Source organism: Lepidochelys kempii, chromosome 5 (genome assembly GCF_965140265.1).
Source record: "Lepidochelys kempii isolate rLepKem1 chromosome 5, rLepKem1.hap2, whole genome shotgun sequence".
NCBI classification, from domain to species: domain Eukaryota; kingdom Metazoa; phylum Chordata; order Testudines; family Cheloniidae; genus Lepidochelys; species Lepidochelys kempii.
Window position 1 is genome coordinate 25,164,622 of NC_133260.1, and position 22,022 is coordinate 25,186,643.

At 42.6% G+C, this 22,022-nt stretch overlaps 1 protein-coding gene across 13 annotated transcripts in view; it reads right to left on the reverse strand.

The window, feature by feature from the left end:
* Window positions 1-22,022, reverse strand: part of PRLR (prolactin receptor) — a 325,280-nt gene that overhangs the window by 124,223 nt on the left and 179,035 nt on the right. For 10 of the 13 annotated variants that reach the window (XM_073343732.1, XM_073343723.1, XM_073343728.1 and 7 more), the window contains one exon: window positions 10,794-10,845. The gene's annotated coding sequence lies outside the window, so the exon portion shown is untranslated. Of the gene's footprint in view, window positions 1-10,793; window positions 10,979-22,022 lie in introns of those variants that run through there. The other 3 variants (XM_073343740.1, XM_073343731.1, XM_073343735.1) reach the window with 1 other exon arrangement.

Below are 22,022 nucleotides of genomic sequence, written 5' to 3' on the forward strand. Positions count from 1 at the left end.
GTTTTTGTTGTGTGGTGTGTGGTTGCTGGAGAGTATTTGCTTCAGGTTGGGGGGCTGTCTGTAAGCAAGGACTGGTCTGTCTGTGAGAGTGAGGGATCATCCTTCAGGGTAAGTTGTAAATCTCTGATGATGCGCTGGAGAGGTTTTAGTTGAGGGCTGAAGGTGACAGCTAGTGACGTTCTGTTATTCTCTTTGTTAGGCCTGTCCTGTAGTAGGTGATTTCTAGGTACTCTGCTGGCTCTGTCAATCTGTTTCTTCACTTCAGCAGGTGGGTATTGTAGTTTTAAGAATGCTTGATAGAGATCTTGTAGGTGTTTGGCTCTGTCTGAGGGATTGGAGCAAATGCGTTTGTATCTTAGAGCTTGGCTGTAGACAATGGATCGTGTGGTGTGTCCTGGATGGAAGCTGGAGGCATGTAGGTAAGTATAGCAGTCAGTAGGTTTCCGGTATAGGGTGGTGTTTATGTGACCATCGCTTATTAGTACAGTAGTGTCCAGGAAATTGACCGCTTGTGGGGATTGGTCTAGGCTGAGGTTGATGGTGGGATGGAAATTGTTGAAATCATGGTGGAATTCCTCAAGGGCTTCTTTTCCATGGGTCCAGATGATAAAGATGTCATAAATGTAGCGCAAGTAGAGTAGGAGGGCTAGGGGACAGGAGCTAAGGAAGCGTTATTCTAAGTCAGCCATAAAAATGTTGGAATACTGTGGGGCCATGCGGGTACCCATAACAGTGCCGCTGACTTGAAGGTATATATTGTCCCCAAATGTGAAATAGTTGTGGGTGAGGACAAAGTCACAAAGTTCAGCCACCAGGCTAGCCGTGACATTATCGGGGATAGTGTTCTTGATGGCTTGTAGTCCATCTTTGTGTGAAATGTTGGTGTAGAGGGCTTCTACATCCATAGTGGCCAGGATGGTGTTTTCTGGAAGATCACCAATGGATTGTAGTTTCCTTGGGAAGTCAGTGGTGTCTCGAAGATAGCTGGGAGTGCTGGTAGCGTAGGACCTGAGGAGACAGTCCACATAGCCAGACAATCCTGCTGTTAGGGTGCCAATGCCTGAGATGATGGGGCGTCCAGGATTTGCAGGCTTATGGATCTTGGGTAGCAAACAGAATACCCCTGGTTGGGGTTACATATCTTGTAAACATATCTTGTTACCCAATGACCCCTTCGCTATTCAGATCGATCAGACTCTGGAGAATGCCGACGCCCCACCGGCCCCCAGGTTTAGGGTCCTCGACTATAAGGAGTGTATCTATGTCCCAAAAGGGCAACAAAGACTGCAGGTTCTTAAGTTATGCCGTGATGCATTCCTTGAAGGGCACTCTGGCCACCTCAAGATCTGGAGCCTAATCACAAGGAGTTTCTGGTGGCCAGGCTTGCATACCTCAATTAAGAAGTGCATAAGATCCTTTGACCTGTGTGCCTAGACCAAGTGCTCCTGCTCATCCTTTTCCAGCCCATGTCCATTTCACCTCAACCATGGGATACCATTTCCATTTAATCTATTGTGGAACTAGGCCACTAGACCTGACTCCTGCTCCGACCACTAGGCCTGACTGCCTATGACTCGGTCTGCTGACATGGCCACTGAGGGTAGGATAAAAAGTAAGCAGCCTAATTTTCAACAAGGGATATTCAGGTCAGATACCAGGAATTTTTTTTCCCCCAAATATAAGGGTAGTTAAATACTGGGACAGGTTACCTTCAGGGTTGGTCTAGATATACATGGTCCTGCCTCAGCGCAGGGGGAGGGACTAGATGACCTCTTGAGGACTCTTCCAGCCCTACATTTCTATGATTCATGACTCAAGTGGCAAATTTCTGCAAACTCAGGATAGCAGTCCTGTCACTCACTCTATAACATTTTTCTATCACAAGAGGAAATCCTGATGTCATGTATCAATTGACATCAATTTTGTCATGAGTGCAACACTATTAGCGCATTGTATCATATTGTGAAAAATCATAATGGTGAAGTGAATGGAAATATTAGCTTTCTGTGTTCTGGAATTGTACATTACTCTGCTATGAATATGACATTAATCTCCGTTGTCTAGTATGATGCAAAGAGACCAATTCATATTGGGCATCTCTATTCAAAACTTGTCAGCACAGCAACTGTAGAAAACTGTATTAATAGATTCCAAGGCCAGATGGGACAATTGTGATAATTTAGTCTGACCTTCTGTATTACACAAAATTCATACTGTTAAGGCTAGAAATAGAATTGAAATAAAGAAATTAATTTGTAACCCAAGTATTCTGTCAGTGTTAGCAGTTAGCCTTACTGAAATGGCACAGTGCTAGACATTAAGCTAGAGTTTTTATAAACAATAATTATTAAGGGACAAATCCTGGTCTCCTCCACAAAACCTTAATAAACAATTTTTCAAGGGAAATTCGTCAGTGGTTAGGGATGGAATCTTCCCCCTCTCCACCAGCTGGAGGCATCAGCACATCTGATCTACTGCTGCTTTTAAAGCTGATAAACTACAGTTAAGTTTAGTCATTGTGCATCCATCTCAAATCTCTGGGAGTAGACTAGTGAATCCAGATAAAGTGCAATAAAATCAGGGAGCATTGGCTCATTGTTTTTGTTTCACAATTAGCAATGATACTTATTCTACTTAAAATCCCATTTATTTTATTTCTCTCTTAAAAGCTTTTAAATATATTTGATCAAAAGACCAAACTATATACTGAGGATCCTGATATTGTTTTATGAATACAGTAATAACAAACACCCACCAACTGCTATTTCAGCAATTTTATTGCACCTAACATTCAAAATCTGTTTTTATCACTTGTCTTGACAAATGGATATTGCCAGTGTTGGATTCTTTCCAAATTATGTGCCAAAAAGGGAAGGATTTTTTTCTTCTGACAACCGTTTTTAATGAAGAAGGGAATTATGGAGAAACAGATTTTGCTCTCTGTTAATCAAGAGTGAGAAAAAGAATCAGGTCCAATGTGTTTTAATATCAAACTTTCAAAGTCAAACAATAGTGCAGAGTTCTGAACATTTTGCTAAATAAAAAAGGGCCACATCATAATGTTTTATTTACTTAAACAATATTTTAAGAAAACAGATCCCCTGACTGCTGTGTTTGCCAGAATTCCATCATCAAAATATGGGTTGGAACCACACCCCCAGATGCAAGGACCATCTATATCTGAATTCAGTGGCTCAGGTCTATATCTACTTCAGGGTAAGTTATTACAGTCACAAGGCAAAGCAAACTAATTCTGTTGGCAATTTCCTGGTTTCCATCCTCTTTCCTGATAAAAGTCACATTGTGATATGTATTCTCAAACATTTCTGCTCCCTTCTCATTTCCTCTGTAGCTTTCATCCTCCTTGTCACTGCTAAAAACTAGAGCTGTGTTAAACTACTGCTTTTCTCTATTCAGCATCTTCATGGGGATACGTGACGGGGTGAATAAACCCTGCATTAGAACTGAAGGGGTTAAAGAGCAATTCTGGGTGCAGATTACCCACCGTAGTCACACCTGCAGAGCATGCTCCATATAGAGGTGGCACTTAAGAGGGAAGCCAGACATCTCAAAAGGGTGCTGCAAAGGCAGGGAGAGAGACCTGCACTGGGAGCACCTGAGAAGGGATGTTGCAGAAGCCTCTCTTGGAGAAGAGGCACTTACCTGCTGGGCCCAGACAAACTGAAGATGCAGTTAATAGCTTTTTCATTACCCTTTTGCTGCAGACCACAAAACTTGGACAGTAGAGTGGGTGGTAGGAAATGGACAAGGGAGGGCAGCCTTAAGGTGCTTTTGAGTGCCAGACCTTCAGTATCCCTTGCAGGGTCCTTGGCGGCAACCTGGTGGAGTGGGAGGGCCTGGGCTCCCCTACCAACCTCCCTCCACACGTAGGCCTTGTCTACACTACACAATTTTTTCGACAACAGTCAGGTTTCGTCGACAAAACAGTGGAGGTGAACACACTGCAATGCTCCTTCCACCGACAAAACTCTCCTGCTTTGCCAACAAAATAAAAGCACTTTGATGAGAGGTGTAGAGCTTTTTGCAGCAAAGTTATATAGACAAAATGTTAGTGTAGATACCGTGCTTGGTTATGTTGTTATAAATGGCCTCCAGGAGGACGTGACCCACAATGCCCATCCTGACCATTCTGGTCAGCAGTTGGAACTCCACTGCCTTGCACCCTTGTACACAGGCACCCGCCCCTCCCCTTTTAAAGACCTGGAAATTTTTGAAGTCCCATTTCCTGTTTGCTTGGCGTGAACAGCTCAGATCACATCTTCCCAGCAGACCATGGTGTCTCCTCGCAACAAACCCTCTCCCACTTGGAGCACACCTGAGTTGTTGGATCTCCTGGCACTGTGGGGAGAGGAGGCTGTGCAGTGCCAGCTCTACTCCAGCCGTAGGAACTTTGATACCTATGGTCAGATTTCTTGTGGCATGTTGGATAAGGGCTATGAACAGGACATGCATCAGTACTGTGCAAAGATAAAGGAGCTGATGCAGGTGTACTAGAACGCCAGGGAGGCAAACCATCGTTCTGGTGCTGCGCCAAAGACCTACCACTTCCATGGGAGTAAGGGGTACACTGGGTCTCCCAGGATCACTATGGGCATTTCAACATCCTCACTGGAATCTCCCGCAATCCCACAGAGAAGTAACCCTTTCTATTGATGTGTTCTGTCACAAGATGGTCTGGAGCCAAAATTAGGATACGCGTGTCAGCTATTGCCCCACCGCAGTTAGGGAATCCCACTGCCGCAAAGCCATCCACTATTTCACACACATTGCCAAGAGTCACCGTCCTTTGTAGCAGGATGAAATTAATGGCCCTGAACACTTGTGTTAGTGCAGCCTCAACGGTGGACTTTCTGACTCCATACTGATTCGCAACTGACTGGTAGCAGCCTGGAGTTGCTAGCATCCACATAGAGATCGCCATGTGCTTCTTCACCGAAAGGGCAGCTCTCATTTTGGTGTCCTTGCACCTCAGTGCTGGGGCGAACTCCACACACTGTTCCAGGAAGGTGACTTTATGCATCCAAAAGTTCTGCAGCCACTGCTCGTCATTAGAGACCTGCATAACAATGTGACTGCACCACTCTGTGCTTGTTTCCCCAAGCCCAAAAGTGATGGTCTCCTTTGGGCAGCTGCTCCATGAATGCCAAAAGTAATCTAGTGTTGTTTCTTTTCATGGCCCACAGAAGGTCAGGCAACTCTGATTCCTGTTTAGACTGGGAGCTCGTGATATACTGCATGACCATCTGCGATGTGTTTATAACAGTGACCACAACAGATGAAAGCAGTGCAGGATCCATCCTTTCAGACAGATGGTGGGTGCATAGTAAACAGGGGTCATTGAAAAATGCCATGAAACGCAGTCAGAAGCCCATGGAATGGAAAAAACTGCATCAAGGGACATTGAGCCCACACCCACGCTGCACTGTGATTCACTCTAGCTTCCCACAACTCCTAGCTGCAGATGGTGGCGAGTAACACAGTGGGATAGCTACCCACAGTGCACTGCTCTCACTGTCTATACTAGAGATCCAGCTATTGATGCACTGCACCGACAGAAGGAAGGTCGTGTGAACATGCACAAGCAATGTAATTATACCAATATTTGACTTTTGGTGTAACTTGCATTGTCAAAACTGTGTAGTATAAACCCCCTAACTACTAGGTGATGCTTACAACCAGGGCTGTCAAGTAATTAAAATAATTAATCGGGCTGTTAAATAATAGATTATTTATATTAATATTTTTTGATGTTTTCCATATTTTCAAATAGATTGATTTCAATTCCAACACAGAATACAAAGTGTACAGTGCTCACTTTTTTAAATTATAAATATTTGCACTGTAAAAATAAAAGAAATAGTATTTTTCAGTTCACTTAATACAAGTACTGTAGTGCAGTCTCTTTATCATGAATGTTGAACTCAGAAATAGAGAATTATGTACAAAAAATAACTGCATTCAAAAATAAAACAATGTAAAACTTTTTTGGTGGTTCAGGTTCTGTAGTTTCCACATCAGAGTGTTGCTCCTTTAAGACTTCTGAAAGCATGCTCCACACCCAATCCCAGTCAGATTCTGGAAGACACTTCACATTCTTAAATCTTGGGTCAATTGCTATAGCTATCTTTAGAAATCTCACATTGGTACCTTCTTTGCATTTTGTCAAATCTGCAGTGAAAGTGTTCTTAAAACGAACAACATGCTGGGTCATCATTCGAGACTGCTATAACATGAAATATATGGCAGAATGCAGGTAAAACACAGAGTAGGAGACACGCAATTCTCCCCAAGAAGTTCAGTCACAAAATGAATTAATGCATTGTTTTTTTAACAAGCATCATCCGCATGGAAGCACATCCTCTGGAATGGTGGCCTAAGCATGAAGGGACATATGAATGTTTAGCATAACTAGCACGTAAATACCTTGCAATGCTGGCTATGAAAGTGCCATGCAAACACCTGTTCTCACTTTCAGGTGGTACTGTAAACAAGAAGCAGGCAGCATCATCTCCTGTAAATGTAAACAAACTTGTTTCTCTTAGCATTTGGCAGAACAAGAAGTAGGACTGAGTGGACTTGTAGGCTCTAAAGTTTTACATTGTTTTGTTTTTGAGGGTAGTTATGTAACAAAAACAAATCTACATTTCTAAGTTGTACTTTCATGATAAAGAGATTGCACGATAGTACTTGTATGAGGTGAACTGAAAAATATTATTTCTTTTATCATTTTTACAGTGCAAATATTTGTAATAAAAATATAAAGTGAGCACTGTACACTTTGTATTCTGTGTTGTAACTGAAATCAATATATTTTAAAATGTACAAAAACATCAAAAATATTCAATACATTTCAATTGGTATTCTATTGTTTAACAGTGTGATTAAAATGGTAATTAATTTTTTAAATCGTGATTTTTTTTTTTTTTAGGTAATCACATGAGTTAACTGCGATTAATCAGCAGGCCTACTTACAACAAGTGCCAGCTATCACACTAGAAACTAGAAAGTTTCTCAAAAATGGTGACTGAACAAAAATGCACCCCCCCCCAAATCTCATCATGTGACCTCAGAACTAGTATAAACTTTTTTCTAAGCTTTAAGGAAGAAGTGACTCACTCCATTTATATTGCCTTTTTCCACGCTCAGGCTCCAATGTGCTTATCTTGCACTGTCTTGGTACTCTAGTATAGATGTCATTAGTAACTACATCCTATCCACATAACTATGGTTCTCTGCCTGGTCTGTCTCTGTGTCTGATAAACACTCAACCCTGTCGTAAGCAGGGTGTGAATGAGCTCTCCCCTGACATCTATTGACACACTGGGGGAAAAAGACTTCAGGAGCAGACTTTATATGCATAGACACCTACCCTGCCCAGGTATTCAGCAGACAGAGTTGCTTTGCCAAAATGATCAATTTTGGCTGCTTTGGGGTTACAATTCACTTTTGAATGCAGGGGCAATGAAATGCTGTTATCCTTAGTGTATGAGTAAAAGGCAGCAGAACTGTACTTAGTATACCCTGAGCGAGGGTGTCATTCTAAACTGAAGCTTACCTGCTAAGCAGGGGGTAGGGATAGCAGCAGCAAGCCAGTTGCAGAAGTAGTAAAGGAGGCATTGCTTGATTCTTACTGTTAGGGCAGGGGTGGCCAACTTGAGCCTGAGAAGGAGCCAGAATTTACCAATGTACATTGCCAAAGAGCCACAGTAATAGGTCAGCAGCCACCCATCAGCTCCCCCGCTTCCCTCCTCCCAGCACCTCCCACCCACTGGCAGCCTCCCCCCACATCAGTGCCTCCCTGCACCTCCCGATCAGCTGTTTCGTGGCATGTAGGAGGCTCTGGGGATGGGGAGGAGCGAGCACACGGCAGGCTCGGGGGAGGCGGGGCGGAAAGGGTAGGAGTGGGAGCAGGGCCTGTGGCAGAGGCAGGGGCTGAGCAGTGAGCATCCCCCGGCACATTGGAAAGTTGGCGCCTGTAGCTCCAGCCCCAGAGTCGATGCCAACACAAGGAGCCGCATATTAACTTCTGAAGAGCCACAGGTGGCTCCGGAGCCACAGGTGGGCCACCCCTGTTTTAGGGGTAGGAGGTGGACCAGTATGAATACATCTCTGAACTCTGGGTCTTTGCTGGTCAACAATAACCAACTGAGAGTATGGTGCAGCTGAGGGAGAGGGTAATGGTGTGTTAAAGGGATATTTGTGTGTTGGACACTGCCCATGCTTTTGAATTGTGGTTGTGGTGTGTTCCCAAATTAATGTTAGATTCCCTCGCCCTTTTAATAAGTTTTCTCTTATTATGCAGACAGTTAGTACTGGCTAGTGGGGAAGTATTGTCTTTTATAGGCACCTGGGGTGATAGTTAAATTTTCCCTGATTAGTGGGTGAGGGCTCGAGCTGGTTCTGTTATGTATTATTAAGAGGAACTTAGATACTGAACCTGGTCCTTGTTGTTGCTGACTCCTCCTGGCTAAAGTGTTACACTATGAAGGGTTTAATATTCTACTTAAAGTAGCCCAAATAAAGCCATGTCCCTAATACAGCAAAAGCTTTGGGCCACATTCTACACCAACATACATCCTTACTGGTTTCAAGAGCAATGGGGCATAATTCAGAGTAAAACTTGTTTCTTGTTTCTTCAGTAGTAAGTGATGCAGCAAACCGTGCTTTATTAAACTGAGGCCTGGAAGTTACAGCCAATAGAAAGGCTAAAGATTGCTGGGGAACAGAACAGATCCCTCGAGAAGGGCTCTGCCTAGCAAAAGTGTGGGGTGGGGCTGGAGGGAGAGAGGGACGAGGGAGGAGGGGAATCAAAACCAGATCCTTCCTGAGGCTTACCAAATTTAGTTAATTTTTAAAAAACTAAATTTGCATATTTAAGCTTTGTAACGTTGAGGGTGTAGAAGTACTAAAAGATCTTGACAAAAGCTATCAGTATCTTCAACCCAGCAGAGACCATGAAGTAACAATACATAGCATACTTATGTTGCTTTACAAGCTGTAATTAATCTCTGTGTAAACACTGAGGAGGAAGTCAGCCTACGGAGATTAAACGCCTGAGCTGAAATCCTGCCCCCACTGAAGTCAATGGCAAAACTCCCTTGGACTTCAGTTGGCCAGGAATTCACCTTTCATTTTCAGAGGTGCTGAGTTCCCACTGCTTCTGAATCAGTGCCAAAGTTTTCAGAAGTTGCTACTAGTTTGGCGTGTCTAAGCATTTGGGTGCCCAAACTGAGACAGATAAGTCCGACTTTTCGTGGTGCTGAGCAACTCCAGCTGAAGCCAGTGGGAGCTCACCACCTCTAAAGAAGGTCTCAAACTAGACACCAAATACAGGAGGCATCCAAAAGCAGTGACAACTTTTACAAATGCAGGCCTAAGTGACACGCTCAAGGTTACAAGGAGTCTGTGGCTGAGCTAGGCTAGGAAACTTGGAGTCCTAAATTCCAGCTCTGTGCTTAGTCCACAAGACAAAGTTGCCCCCTATTTCATAGTACTCAGTTCTCACAAGAAAGCTTATTCTGATGATGTCGTCCAATTTTTAGTCCAAAAACCACAAACACGTTGCAGACATGAATCTAAACTCTGAATTACCACCCCACCCTCAAACACCAATTCTTTTCATGTTTGCCTGGGACTAACGTTAATCTATACAACCTGTATTCCTCCAGGTTCCCCTTCCCTTCAAGGTCTGCTTGCCACATATGCCCAGCTGCATGTGAGCTGTTGCTAATCCTCCCACCAGGTTGTTTATCTAGAGCATTTAATCAGAGATAAACAGCCCATAGCATAATTAATTATCAGTTTTAGCAGCTAGCAGTACCAACATAGAACATGCAGTAAATGATAGCACTTGTACACATACATATCAGGCATCACTCCCTGCTTAGACTTGTTCATACTGCAGAGGCAGACCATGCATCTGCCTTTGGGAAAGGAAGTTCCTAGCAGTTCAACAACAGTGACCCATCTCTCAAGACAAAATATAAAAGATAGGTGTCTGCAGTGCAGGGCTTCAGTGAGAGGGAGGCTTGATGTAGGAGAGAAATAAAAGGGATCCATACTGTTTGCTGTAGGTAGGTCAGCCTGAAAAAGTCACAGCAAAGAAATGCTACCCCCCAACAAAAAAACCTCCACAACCAACAAACAAACAGATCCTACGTGATACCCAGAATACTGAAAATGTGATAGGGAAGGCACCAGGCTTCCACAGCATGTAGGAAGGGATCACTGAATTCTTGAAATCAAGAGCTATAAGTCATCACAGCTTCCTTTCTCCTCCACAGCTCAGTTAGCTGTTCTCATGTTTCTGTGCTTCCCTTTTACCCGATGCCAGTGTCAGTGAATGCTGAGATGTCAAACACTTAATCTGATCCCAATCAGTCATCTTCTGAGAAACATTGGGGGTGCCAAAGCACATCAATGTGGATGTACATTAGGGTAATAATGAAATCATGTAAGATTATTTCAACACTTAATTAAAAGACCAGTGCAAGTCTATGTGTCCTTGTAAAGTATAATATCTCTGTCCGAATTATTATTAGCAATTCACAGGAGACAGTTGTCACCTGGCTGACAGTTGTCACCAAAACAATAGTTTTTTCCATCAGCTGTTAGCTACACAGTATCTAATGTATTGTATTAAGTTTAGCTGGTTTCTGATTATTTTTAATAGCCTATTAACATTAACAAACTCTACCAATCAATCTTTATACAATGATGAACGTCCTTATATTCAAACACACTTTAGGAACAGGTTTAGCCACAGTACTCACTTTTGCCTGGTAATGAAGTCTGGGTTGATCCATGTCAGTTCGGGAACACTTCCTGAACAAGGATATGAAAATCCAGCATTGGTAACACAGTTAAACAACTTCAATCAATCCAGAGAAAGAAAAATCCCCCACTCTCAAATACAAAACAAGATTCAGAAAAATCTCTAATGTTTACAGCGTTGACTCCCAAGATATTCAGTCTGACGGCTCTGAGCAATATAACTATGTACTTGTACATTCTCAGCCCATTAGAGGAGGAGTCAGTGTTGCAACATTTATGTTCCTTGCTCCAGGCAAAACAGTGATTTTCTTCAGTGTGCAAAATGTCTGGAGCATGACAGTTTTACAAGGTTAGAGAGGTACTTTGGAGTATAGAAATCCAGCAATTAATTTGTTTTTAAAATCACCTTTATCAGCTAGAAATTACTATGCCTGCCCTAAAGTGTATAACACATTTTTTAAAGAAGTAAATCCAATATTCTTTCAACATAAAGTACTTCAAAAGTTCTTTCTATTCCAAAGTGTCAACTCCTTTTTATTTTACAGTGACATGAAACAGCACAAATTTACAGTAATTTGGGTCCTGTTGCATTGATGAGACATCTGAGACAGAAATGAGAATCTTTCCCTTAGATTTGTCAGAAATCCTATGAGCTGAAAAACTTCAGTTTACAGGCTCAAGCTTTGCATTACTTGTGTAGAACTGGATGGCTAGTGAGAAATTTGCAAACATTTTTGCAAATTCTGACCCATCTTTTCATTCAGCTATATTTGCACCCTCTCTGCCTGACTGAAGTTTTGTTCGTGCCATTGTGCGTGACAGGTAAAGTTTGGGTTTGCAGTTTAAATTTTTTAGTTAAAACTTACCATGAAATGAGCTGAGTGAAAGTTCTGTAGATCCAATCATGGACCAGAACTAATACCATATGATTCAGGTGATCCATTATAAAGCTTGAGCAACTTCAAATACCCAATAATCACATGAATACAGTGAAAAATCCATAGGCAAACAATTTCAAGTCATGAACACAAATGTTGCAAGTCATGATCAACTCACAAACAGAAAGAGACTAAACTTGTTAACTAAAAATATCCACAAGAAATAATTCAACCAGCTCTACCAGCATGTCTGCAAATTTCCTTCAGTGGCTCCCTATCTAGAAGTTTGAACTCAAGTGGTCCTAATAGATTGCGGATGGATCATGTGAGAATATGCATCTTCTCAGCAACAAGAAAAGGAAAGTGAAGGACAACATAACAGATCCTTAATCAGCTGGAACAAAGATGCACTGGGCTACAACCAGCTGCTTTACGGCTGCAGCTGCTTGTCTCTGCCAAATTTAGAGGACTAGCGCCAGAAAAGCAAGCAGAGAAAAGGAGAGAAATTGTGTTCAAGGGAGAGTTAGTAAGAACCAGGAAGGTGCTCCTGGGAAAAGGGCTGCTTCGGTGTTATGTGGTAGATTGGTGATATGCACATCTGTAGGGGGATTTGTAGAAGGTGGAGTATATCTCTGTGGAATACAAGAGAATACAACTCTAAGGACTTCTTGGTTGGGAAAGATGCAAGGTCAGATCCTACTCACTTGAAAAGTCTAGATGAAATCCGTGAGAATCCTCAGACAAGAAAGGATTACTCAGCTGAAGACAGGATGAAGATGAGAATTAAATAACTGTTACTTAGCATATACCAAGTCAGTGAGAACTTTAATATTAAAGAGGGTAGTGAAATATTTTACTTAACATAAGGAATGAAAGTGAAGGAAAAAAAATATTCAGAATTTCTGCTACAGATCCCCAGGATGCAGACAGAACAGTTACTGAACCAACTCTCCAGGTATCCAAAGCCTTAGGACATTGCATATATGAGGGATTCTAACCACAATGAAATGTGTTGTTTAATAAATTGAGCCTAGCCTGCATCAGAAATGTTTCTGAGTTACCTACTTCATGATGCATAATGTAGAAAATCCAGCCAGAGAGGAATCCATCTTGAATCATTGTTTTGTTAATAAAGAAGTGTGATTGATTCTAGGCTTCTTTGTTATTCTTAGTTATGACAAGCTACTTAAATTCAGCATAGTAATAATATATAATTTTCATAGGCTACAGTGGCACAAGGGTGTTAGATTTCAGGAGAGCAAGATTTAGTAAATTAAGATATCAAGAGCCCAGTTCTCCTCTGACCTGCACAACTTTTCCACCACTGCAACACTTAGTTACTCCTGATTTACAATAGTGTAACAGAGGAGAATCAGGCCCTTAGTTAGTAGGGTAGGGTGCATTGGGAGGAATTACTAGTGTTGAAGAAGGCTGAGAAACCTAAAAAGGATCACTAATATCAAAAGGCACAGCAGACTAGAGTTCCAACATAAAAAAGAATACAAGGAATAAGAAGCTGCCGATTTGGTTTCATGAACGTTAAAAAGAAAAGAAAAAAAAAGGCCAGTGTAAACAGTGCAATCTGTCTCAGCCTGCCTTAACCTTTGTTAGTGCTGGGACTGGGTAGACACAAGAAGTCATGGATGTATTGGCCTCAAGAGTTAGACTGTACAGTCCTAAAACAATGGTCTATCACAAATGAGATTGAAGGGTCCAACCCTGCAAGATGTTGAGCTCCTCCTAAGAGATGCTGAGCCCTTTTAACTGACTTCAGCGGGAGTTGTATGATCAGCAGTGCTCAGGACTGGGCTGGATTCAGATTTTCTCTGGCAACATGAGGTGGACCAATGGAAAGAGGTAACTGGAAGGAAGCCATTTTACCCAGTCTCACTCTCACAGTTTTGTTCTCTTTGTCTTTACAGGATAGTAAGCAGGATCTTTGGGGATGAGACACTGATGGATGAACTCCTCTCCTATTGCCTCTGAACTTAGTCCAAGTTTGTAGCTTACCCTGCAAACTTAAGCAGGACAGGAAGTGAAATGGGCAGCTGGCCAACAAAGATGGGCCCAGAAAGCAAAGGGAAGAGAAGCAAGAGAAAAAGCATTTAACCCTGCAAAAAGGCCAAGCCAGGGACGAGACCAAGTGTTAGCAGGGCAAATTGAAATGCCCACGAGCTTAGAATGAGGCAGCCAGTCAGTAAAGTAAAAGAAAACCTAACAAGTACAGGTAGAAAGTGACTGTACCTAGTGGTGTGTGGTGGTGGTATGACCATAACGATCACACTCAGGCTTAGACAGAATGCTTGGATGCCAGTGGAGATGAGCCCGGCCAACAGTAGTTCTTGCCGCTAGTGGGCCTTGGCGTGACTGAGGTAGCTGTGACCATGGAAGGCCAAGATCTATATAATGTTGGGTTGCCAACCTTCTGATGTCTGAAAACCAGACACCACTGCCCAACCTCTTCCCCAAGGCCATGCCCCATGCCCCAGCTCTTCCCCCAAGGTCCTGCCCCCTGCTGGCTCCCCCACTCCCAGGAAGCTGGTGTGATAGAGCAAGATGGTGCTGATTCATAAGACTTAGAACAGCACGAGAGGTTTAAAAGAAGTATTTGTTCTTTGCCTTTTAGAATTTTTTTCCTCATACTTGGTTCCTTCCTACAACAAAATTCTCCACAGAAAAATCATGTAGAAAAAACCTTTAGCCTTAGGAGTGTTCATTAAATGCCTTACCTGTTCTGTAGGTAGGCTTTCCCCACACATCGACTCAGGGACTTTTTTTTATTTTTAAAAAAGAGAAAACTGATTGCACACGCAAACAAAGCAAACCTAATGAGCAGATTCAGCATGGTATTATACAAATGCATGTTGACATTTACCCAATGTGCATCTATTTGCAATTGTGTCCTAATACTTAGGGCTCATCTATATTAGAAAAGTTGTGCAGTCTTAGCTAAACTAATTTGAAGTCTGTGAAGTTGAATAGGTGATACCCCTTAATGTAGATGCACTTTAACCCTCACTTAAATCAGTTTAGTTTAATTTAATAATTTACCAGTACACGCTAAACAAGGATTAAATGGGTTTAACAGGTTTAAGTGCATCTACATTAAGTGAGAAGTACCACCATGACTAATATCCAAAAAAACAAAGTTTAAACTCTTCCTATAACTTGGTTAAAATCCAACCCACCTCTTTTCTATGTGTTATTAGATACCAAAGAGTATAGGAATGTGAGTTTTTTCTTGGGGTGAGGGCAAATGAGAGGTTCCACAAACTTAGAAAAGGAAAGTTTCAGCTATACAAACAAGAATGCCTTGTAAAAAACACAGTATCCTAAGATAATGCCAAATAAACCTGGCAGCATATGTATTTCTGCTATAAAATGCAGCAACCCATTTGCCAGACTGCTGCTAGTTACCTGCCCCATTTTCCATAGTCCTAATAATTTTCTTTCTGTTTTAGAATCTCTAAATTTGGTACAAATTTTATGGCTTCTGGCATATTGTGCACAGTAAGATTTGTTTTGTAGAAATTACATCTTTTTAAGTGTCTAAACCGTTCTTTGAAAAGCTGGCAAATGATTTTTGGCTGGTTAAGAAAGTATTGTATTTTAAATCAAACTTATGTTTTAAATTGTTACTAGAATAAGCATCTGAGAATATTGTTTGTATAGAAATGCATTAATCCACACTCTTGGTAAATCACAAAATAGTAGCCTTGCCCTACTTCCCAAAGATTGGAGGGGGGGCAGTAACTGGCATTGAAGGATGCTGGGACTGTAGGGGCACTAACTGGCATTGAGGAGGAACACTGTGTGGGGGTCACTAGGATTTTGGGGAGAGCAGTAAGTGTCATTGAGGGATGCTGAGGGTGTGGAGGGAGCAGTAACTGGCACTGATGGGGTGTGGTGGAAGGACTAACTGGAATTGATGGGGCATGGTGTGGGTGGGGGCAGTAACTGGCAGAGAGGGAGCACTGGAGTTGGGGGACCACTGACTGGCAGCTTGGGAGGAGTTGGAGTAATGGGCAGTGAGGGGGGGTGCACGCTGTGTGCGTGTATGGGAGGCAATAAGGGGCAGTGAGGGGGCATGCTCTGTTTGCAGCACGGGGGGGGGGGGGTGTGTCACTCACCGGAGAGAGGAAATAGAGGCACAGTGGGGGGCAAGGGGAGACAGGAGCCCACCCGGGCAGTGGCAGTACCTACCTCTCCAACGGAGAGGCCAAAATAGCATCTGGGAGCCAGGCAGTTCTCTCCGTCAGCAGCAGCAGCTGAGCAGCTGCTGCTCTTCCTACCCTCTCAGTGGTGAGGCTGATTGTGGTTATGCCGGTAACCGGACTTTTAGTGTCTGGTCGGCAGTGTGGACCGGACTTTCCAGTTGAAAACTGGACCCCTGGCAACCCTAGTTGCATTTTCAGTATAAGTAAGGTGGTTTCACCTCAATCCACTAGCACCAGAACCAGGGGGGCCCATGCCCCCCACTTTTTAACAAAAAAGAAATATAAATGCAGAATTTATGTCCCCCACAGATTTTCCCCTTCCCGCAGAATAATAGATTCTGCCAAGGAGACACTGCAATTACACCTTTAACCCACCAGGGGCTGCTGTGGTGCCAGAAGAGAAGGCAGGTGGCTCACCACAGAAGCAGCCAGCCATGGAGAGGGAGCGGGCACTTTGGTCTTGCGCGCCACCCCTCTCCTCCCCGCCACTTCTACAAAGGTTCCGGAGTCCTTGCCTCAATCCTATAAGATAAGATGTGAGCCCTATAAATCTTTGTACCAACTTAAGTGAAAGTTACAGGTCCCAATGATTTTTTGTGGAATTCATGGGCATGAATCCCCTGTAAGCTTAGAAGTTCAACGAAGTATTTTGAATGACTTTAGAGTAGCCTAAGCAGGGTACAACCAGTAAACTGAAGCCTCTTATCTGAGAGTGAAGGGAAAAAATACTTATTTGATATGGCTGTCTGAATCCATCAATTCCTAATAGTCTCTTAGCTTCATTAGGTGAACTGTGTAATTTAGAAGCATGTTTATCAGTTATGGTACCGGTGTGATGTTATTGACATGAACTGGGACCCTAGAGATAATTGTTGCAACTAAAGTCCTATAGTGGTCCCAAATCTTGTATACAGGGGCTCAAATAAGGTGTCTAAGACAAGGTTATGGTTTGCTGGTTATGATTATGCTATCTGTATATGTGTATCATTTTTGTAGTTAAAGTTACAAATACTGGCTCCATACTGTCTGTATTTCTTACATGTGCTACGCTTCTGGGTGACACCCTAGACAAGTTGGTGTCAGCTCTGCCTAGCCTGCTTGATGGCCCATTAAGGACCATCAGCTATACAACTGACCCATTGAGATAAGGCAGACACGCCTTGTGACTCAACAAGGTATGCAGGGACATGCCTATAGACAGAACTCTGAGGTTTTTCCATCCCATGCGATGGACAGCTTGTCTTTGGAACAAAGAAAGCAAAGACCACATGGCAAGAGAATATAAAAAGCTGCTGCAGCTCCTCCATCTTGTCTTCAATCCTGCTTCATACCTCTGGAGAGACTTTGCTACAAACTGAAGTGCTACACAAAGGACTGATGACCCACCCCAGCTGTGGATGTACTCCAGAGACTTGATTTGAACCTGCAGTTTATTCTATCACTGCTACAAGCCTGAACCAAGAACTTTGCCATTTCTGTATGTCATTGATTCCATTTAACCAATTCTAACTCTCATCCATAGCTTTTTCCTTTTATGAATAAACCTTTAGTTTTTAGACTCTAAAGGATTGGCAATAGCGTGATTTGTGGGTAAGATCTAATTTGTACATTGACCTGGGTCTGGGGTACTGGTTTTCATAACCATTCATCCCCATAACGAGTGGCACTGGTGGTGATACTGGGAAACTGGAGTGTCTGAGGGAATTCTTGTGTGACTTGTGGTTAGCCAGTGGGGTAAAACCAAAGTCCTCTCTGTTTGGCTGGTTTGGTTTGCCTTAGAGGTGGAAAAAGCCCAGCCTTGGGCTGTAACAGCCCTGCTTTAAGCAATTTGTCTTGAATTGGCACTCTCAGCTGGGTCCTGCCAGAACCAGCATCATTACAACCGGGCATTCAGATGGAATGCTTCATTGTGATTACGATCTTCCATTTACTAAATAAAACTGTCGGCTTTACTGGGACAGTCATGGAGTTACTTTGGGGTAAGAATCAGTGATCTGTGTGAAGCTCAGAGAAAAGATCAGGGCACCCTCTCCCACCCCCCAAAAAAGGGCACAATGAGTTAATGATGCCAAAGGAGTTAAGGGTACTAAGAAAGGCTTTTAAAAATCCAGCCAGGAAAGAAAAATACTGCATAGAAAGTACTTCACTTACTACATGATGCAGGAGATCAAACTAATATAGTCGATGACTATTATTTGTATTATTATAGCTCTTAGGAACCTAATGTCTTAAGGGCTTACAAGCTGATCTCCTTAATAAGAAAAAAAATTGGGAGTTTAGGATGTGCTTAAAGTTAATTTGGCCTGTCATCATTTTTGTAGTCAATATGGTGTAATTTAACATTATTAGTCAGGCACCTCAAACTACATTTTGATCTCAGGTATGTTCGAGGAAATCCGAACAAATGAAGTAAATAGTTACTCCAGAGTTACACTGCAGTAATTGAAATTAAAAGCTGGCCCCACATGTTCATATTTGCTCATGAGGCACTATATATAAATAAATATTTATATAAATAAAAACTAATGGGAAATTCTCATCACTGTTATATGCAGCATCTTCCTGGGATCAGTCCTATCTGCCATGTTGTTCTGTGCATCTATGACACCATGTCTAAATGTGGGCAAAATATTATGAGTAAACTGATGGGACCCAGCTGTGTATCTCTTGTCTATGGCCCCTGTAAGTTCAGACACTACCCTGTAAGAACGTGCGGAGGATAGAAGAAAAGAGGGGGGAAAGTCTTGCTTCTGGTTTAGGATTATTAATACAATGGGAATGCCTCCTCCTTTATTTTATCCCTGCTTGATCAAAGGATTCATTAGAAGACAGTCAAATTAACTCTTACGGTCACTTTTGACTTTTGTAAAAAACTTTATCACCCTGTAGGTCTTACGGCTTGCCTCATTGACCACATCATGCTCACACTATTAACGTTTATTATTAATACAATTAAGGGGACGAATCCACTTTTTATGGAATCAGGTACTAAATACTAACTTTTTTTAATCCCATAGCCAATGTAGATCCAGCCAGTGATCTCAGTCTCATAAACTGTCAATAACTTATGCTAATGTACAGAGCATGAAATCTGCTTACTTTAAAACATGTACACCAAACTATGGGAGATAACAGCAAAGACCTGCAGTAGGGTACAAGTCTTTTCAATTATGGAAGCAACGAGGTTAAATGCTACTCTTCTTCAATCTATGTCAAATTACACTGAAAGCTCTTCTGCATACAGGCCATGTTGACTTCAGTGTTGATTCCTGTTGACTTCAATGGAGCACAGTTGGGCCCTAGGACAAGACCGTTTTTGTTCCCGCTGCAGGTACTCAGACAGGACCAAAAATGCTAGGACAGAACCAGTAGGGGGAAAAAGGTACATGATAATATGCTGACAGACTTGCTGAACCAAAACCCCTATGATATTGAACAGCTGCTCTGTTTTAACTGTATCAGTTTCTAAATATATGTAGTATAGAAAAGATCTTAAACCTTGAGAAGAGGTCATAGCATTTGGACATGGCTTGGATGTGGTGCAAAGGAAATGGACATGCTAGGAAATGAGGTGTTGCAGGGTTTTCTCAGCAGTGCTACAGGCATGTAGAGCCAGATTCGGTCATTGAATTCCAATGAAGCCAAATCAAGGAAAAATAGGGCAACAGTATTCTAGTGGAATTTGTTTTGTTTACTTTAAAACAGGGGTTCTCAAACTTTTTTTGCTGCCCCCTCTTTGAAAATATTTCAGGCTGTGATGACCCTTCCCCCTCAAAAAAAGTGATAGTAAATTACTGTACATATTCATGGGAGCACTAAATGAAGCATGTAATTATCCTTGCAGTAAAAGGCGCTGAAGCCTTTCAAAAAATGTGAAGCAACAGTTTTCAGGAATAAATACGTGGACATTTAAGAAACAGGTTTTCTGGAAAAGAACCCAACAGGATACTGTTTGGGGAGCTGGAAACCTTGTGTTAACAATCATAACATTGATTATTACCACAAATTGGACTTACTTGTCCAAGGATTGTGGCTTTATACACTATATACACACACAAGTATCTGGACACTTAATGCAAGGGATGCTGCTGTTTTGAAGTACACAGTTTTTTCAACTGTGGATCCAGGGAGCTGAGGGAGACCCTTAAATTGTCCTCCACGTTCACACCCTGGCTCTCCAGCTCTAAAGGCAGTGCCACCGTCAGCAGCAGCACAGAAGTAAGGGTGGCAATGTATCATCACACACTTTAATCAGTATACTTTGAATATCTAACCCACAAAGGAGGTTGAGAGCCATAAGATTTAGCATATATTTCAGTCCTCCATCTTCAATTCCAATCAATTCTCTACCCACCATCAAATCCAGCACCACCTGGTGGTGACACTTCAAAGCTGAAGAGGCCATATCAGCCACTTCTTCCCAAGTTAGACCCTTCCTCAGGACTTCCTTTCATGGTGCCTATGACTCTATGCCTCAGTTATCTTTAGGATTACTCCCCTTATTTCTCAGCAGTGTGTGTGAATTAACTTAGAGCTCATGAAGAGCCTGATCCAGTCCACATTTAGGTCAATGAAAAGACTCCCACTGATGCACTAGGAGATGGTTCTGATGGCAAGGTGTGAGATTGACAGCAATCCTCACATATATCATCTAGAAATCTGCAACACAGGTAGAAGACAGTCAGCAGAAGTTTCCCCAAACTGATCCACCAGTATCCTTCAACTCATACTTGGAGGAACCATCTCTTTGAGAGGGTAGTTCAGTTCTATTTGGCGTCTCTATTGAAAATGTATAGTGACTATTGTTGTGGTGCTTATTGTGATGAACACATAATTCTGCAAAGGGAAATGAACTAAAATCACTAAGATCATTTACTGTACACCACCAGAGAACCATCAGCTGGGAACCTTTGGTGATTACTTATGCAAGATGGATTAAAAGTACATTTGGGGGTGGAGGCTGACAGCTCATGATATCCTATCTAATAACATCATGACCCCCTGAGGGGTCACGACCACCAGTTTGAAAATCCCTGCCATAGATACTCTCCTGCCACAGGTATGCCTTATATGTCTGTGTGTAAGCTTTCTCCTGAACTTGCTGTTGCTTGTCTGTGTTCCTACAGAACCCTCCCCCACCACCCTCTGCCTCAGTGAGATACCCAAACTTTTTCATATTCCTGGAATAGAGCTCACAGGACCCACTTGATCTGGCTGCTAGGGCAAGTAGGTAGATGATTGCCATTTTGTGCAGGGTCTCTAAACCTGACATAAGGATGGGTCATCTTTATGCAGAGTTCGAGAACCTGACACCATGTTACAATCTGCCTTTGGCTTTTTGCTGTCCATGAAGCATCACAAAAAGCTCATTCCACTGTACAGAATATTAATGTATTCAAGCTTCCTACTTATAATGATGGTTTGGAAGGCTGTTTTCTTCCTGGAACTGGATCAAGTTATTTTTGGCCTTAATGCAATCGACAAACTGTTCTCAGATCTTATTCTGCGCCCCCCACATTTTACAGGCTGATTATCAGACAGAACATCATTAGTTTAAGTAGTTTCTGCAAAGCACATTTTGTGAATAATAATAAATACTTTGCACTTTGTAACACTTTTCATCCAAGAACCTTAAAGTGTTTTACAAACATTAACAACAACTAAAAACAGCACTGCAAACTCTTATGGAATACAGAGCACATTTCAACCACTACTGAAATGTAGCCAACCTCTTTGTGGAAAGCAACAGATGTTTAGTAGCTTGCAGCAAAACTACAGCAACACCACCATATCTAATTGATATCACAAGGAGAATTTAGGTAACTAGAATTGCATTACTGAAGTTGGAATCTGGCCAGGACACTGAGGGTTACACAAGACCATTGGTTCTCAATGATGTGTTATGTGGGCCGCAGGTTGAGAATCACAGTGCCCCACCCCAAATGCTCCCACCCAGCCCCAGGGCCCCCCGACCCAGAGACCCCTCCACAGAGTTGGGCCAGGAGTGGAGTCCTGGGTTTGGGGTTGGACAGCCGAGACCCAGACCCACCGCGTGGGGCCGGGCAGCCAGACCGGGAACCCTGCAGCGCAGGGCCAGATCCTGCCAGCCAGACCCCCCAGCACAGGGCAGCCA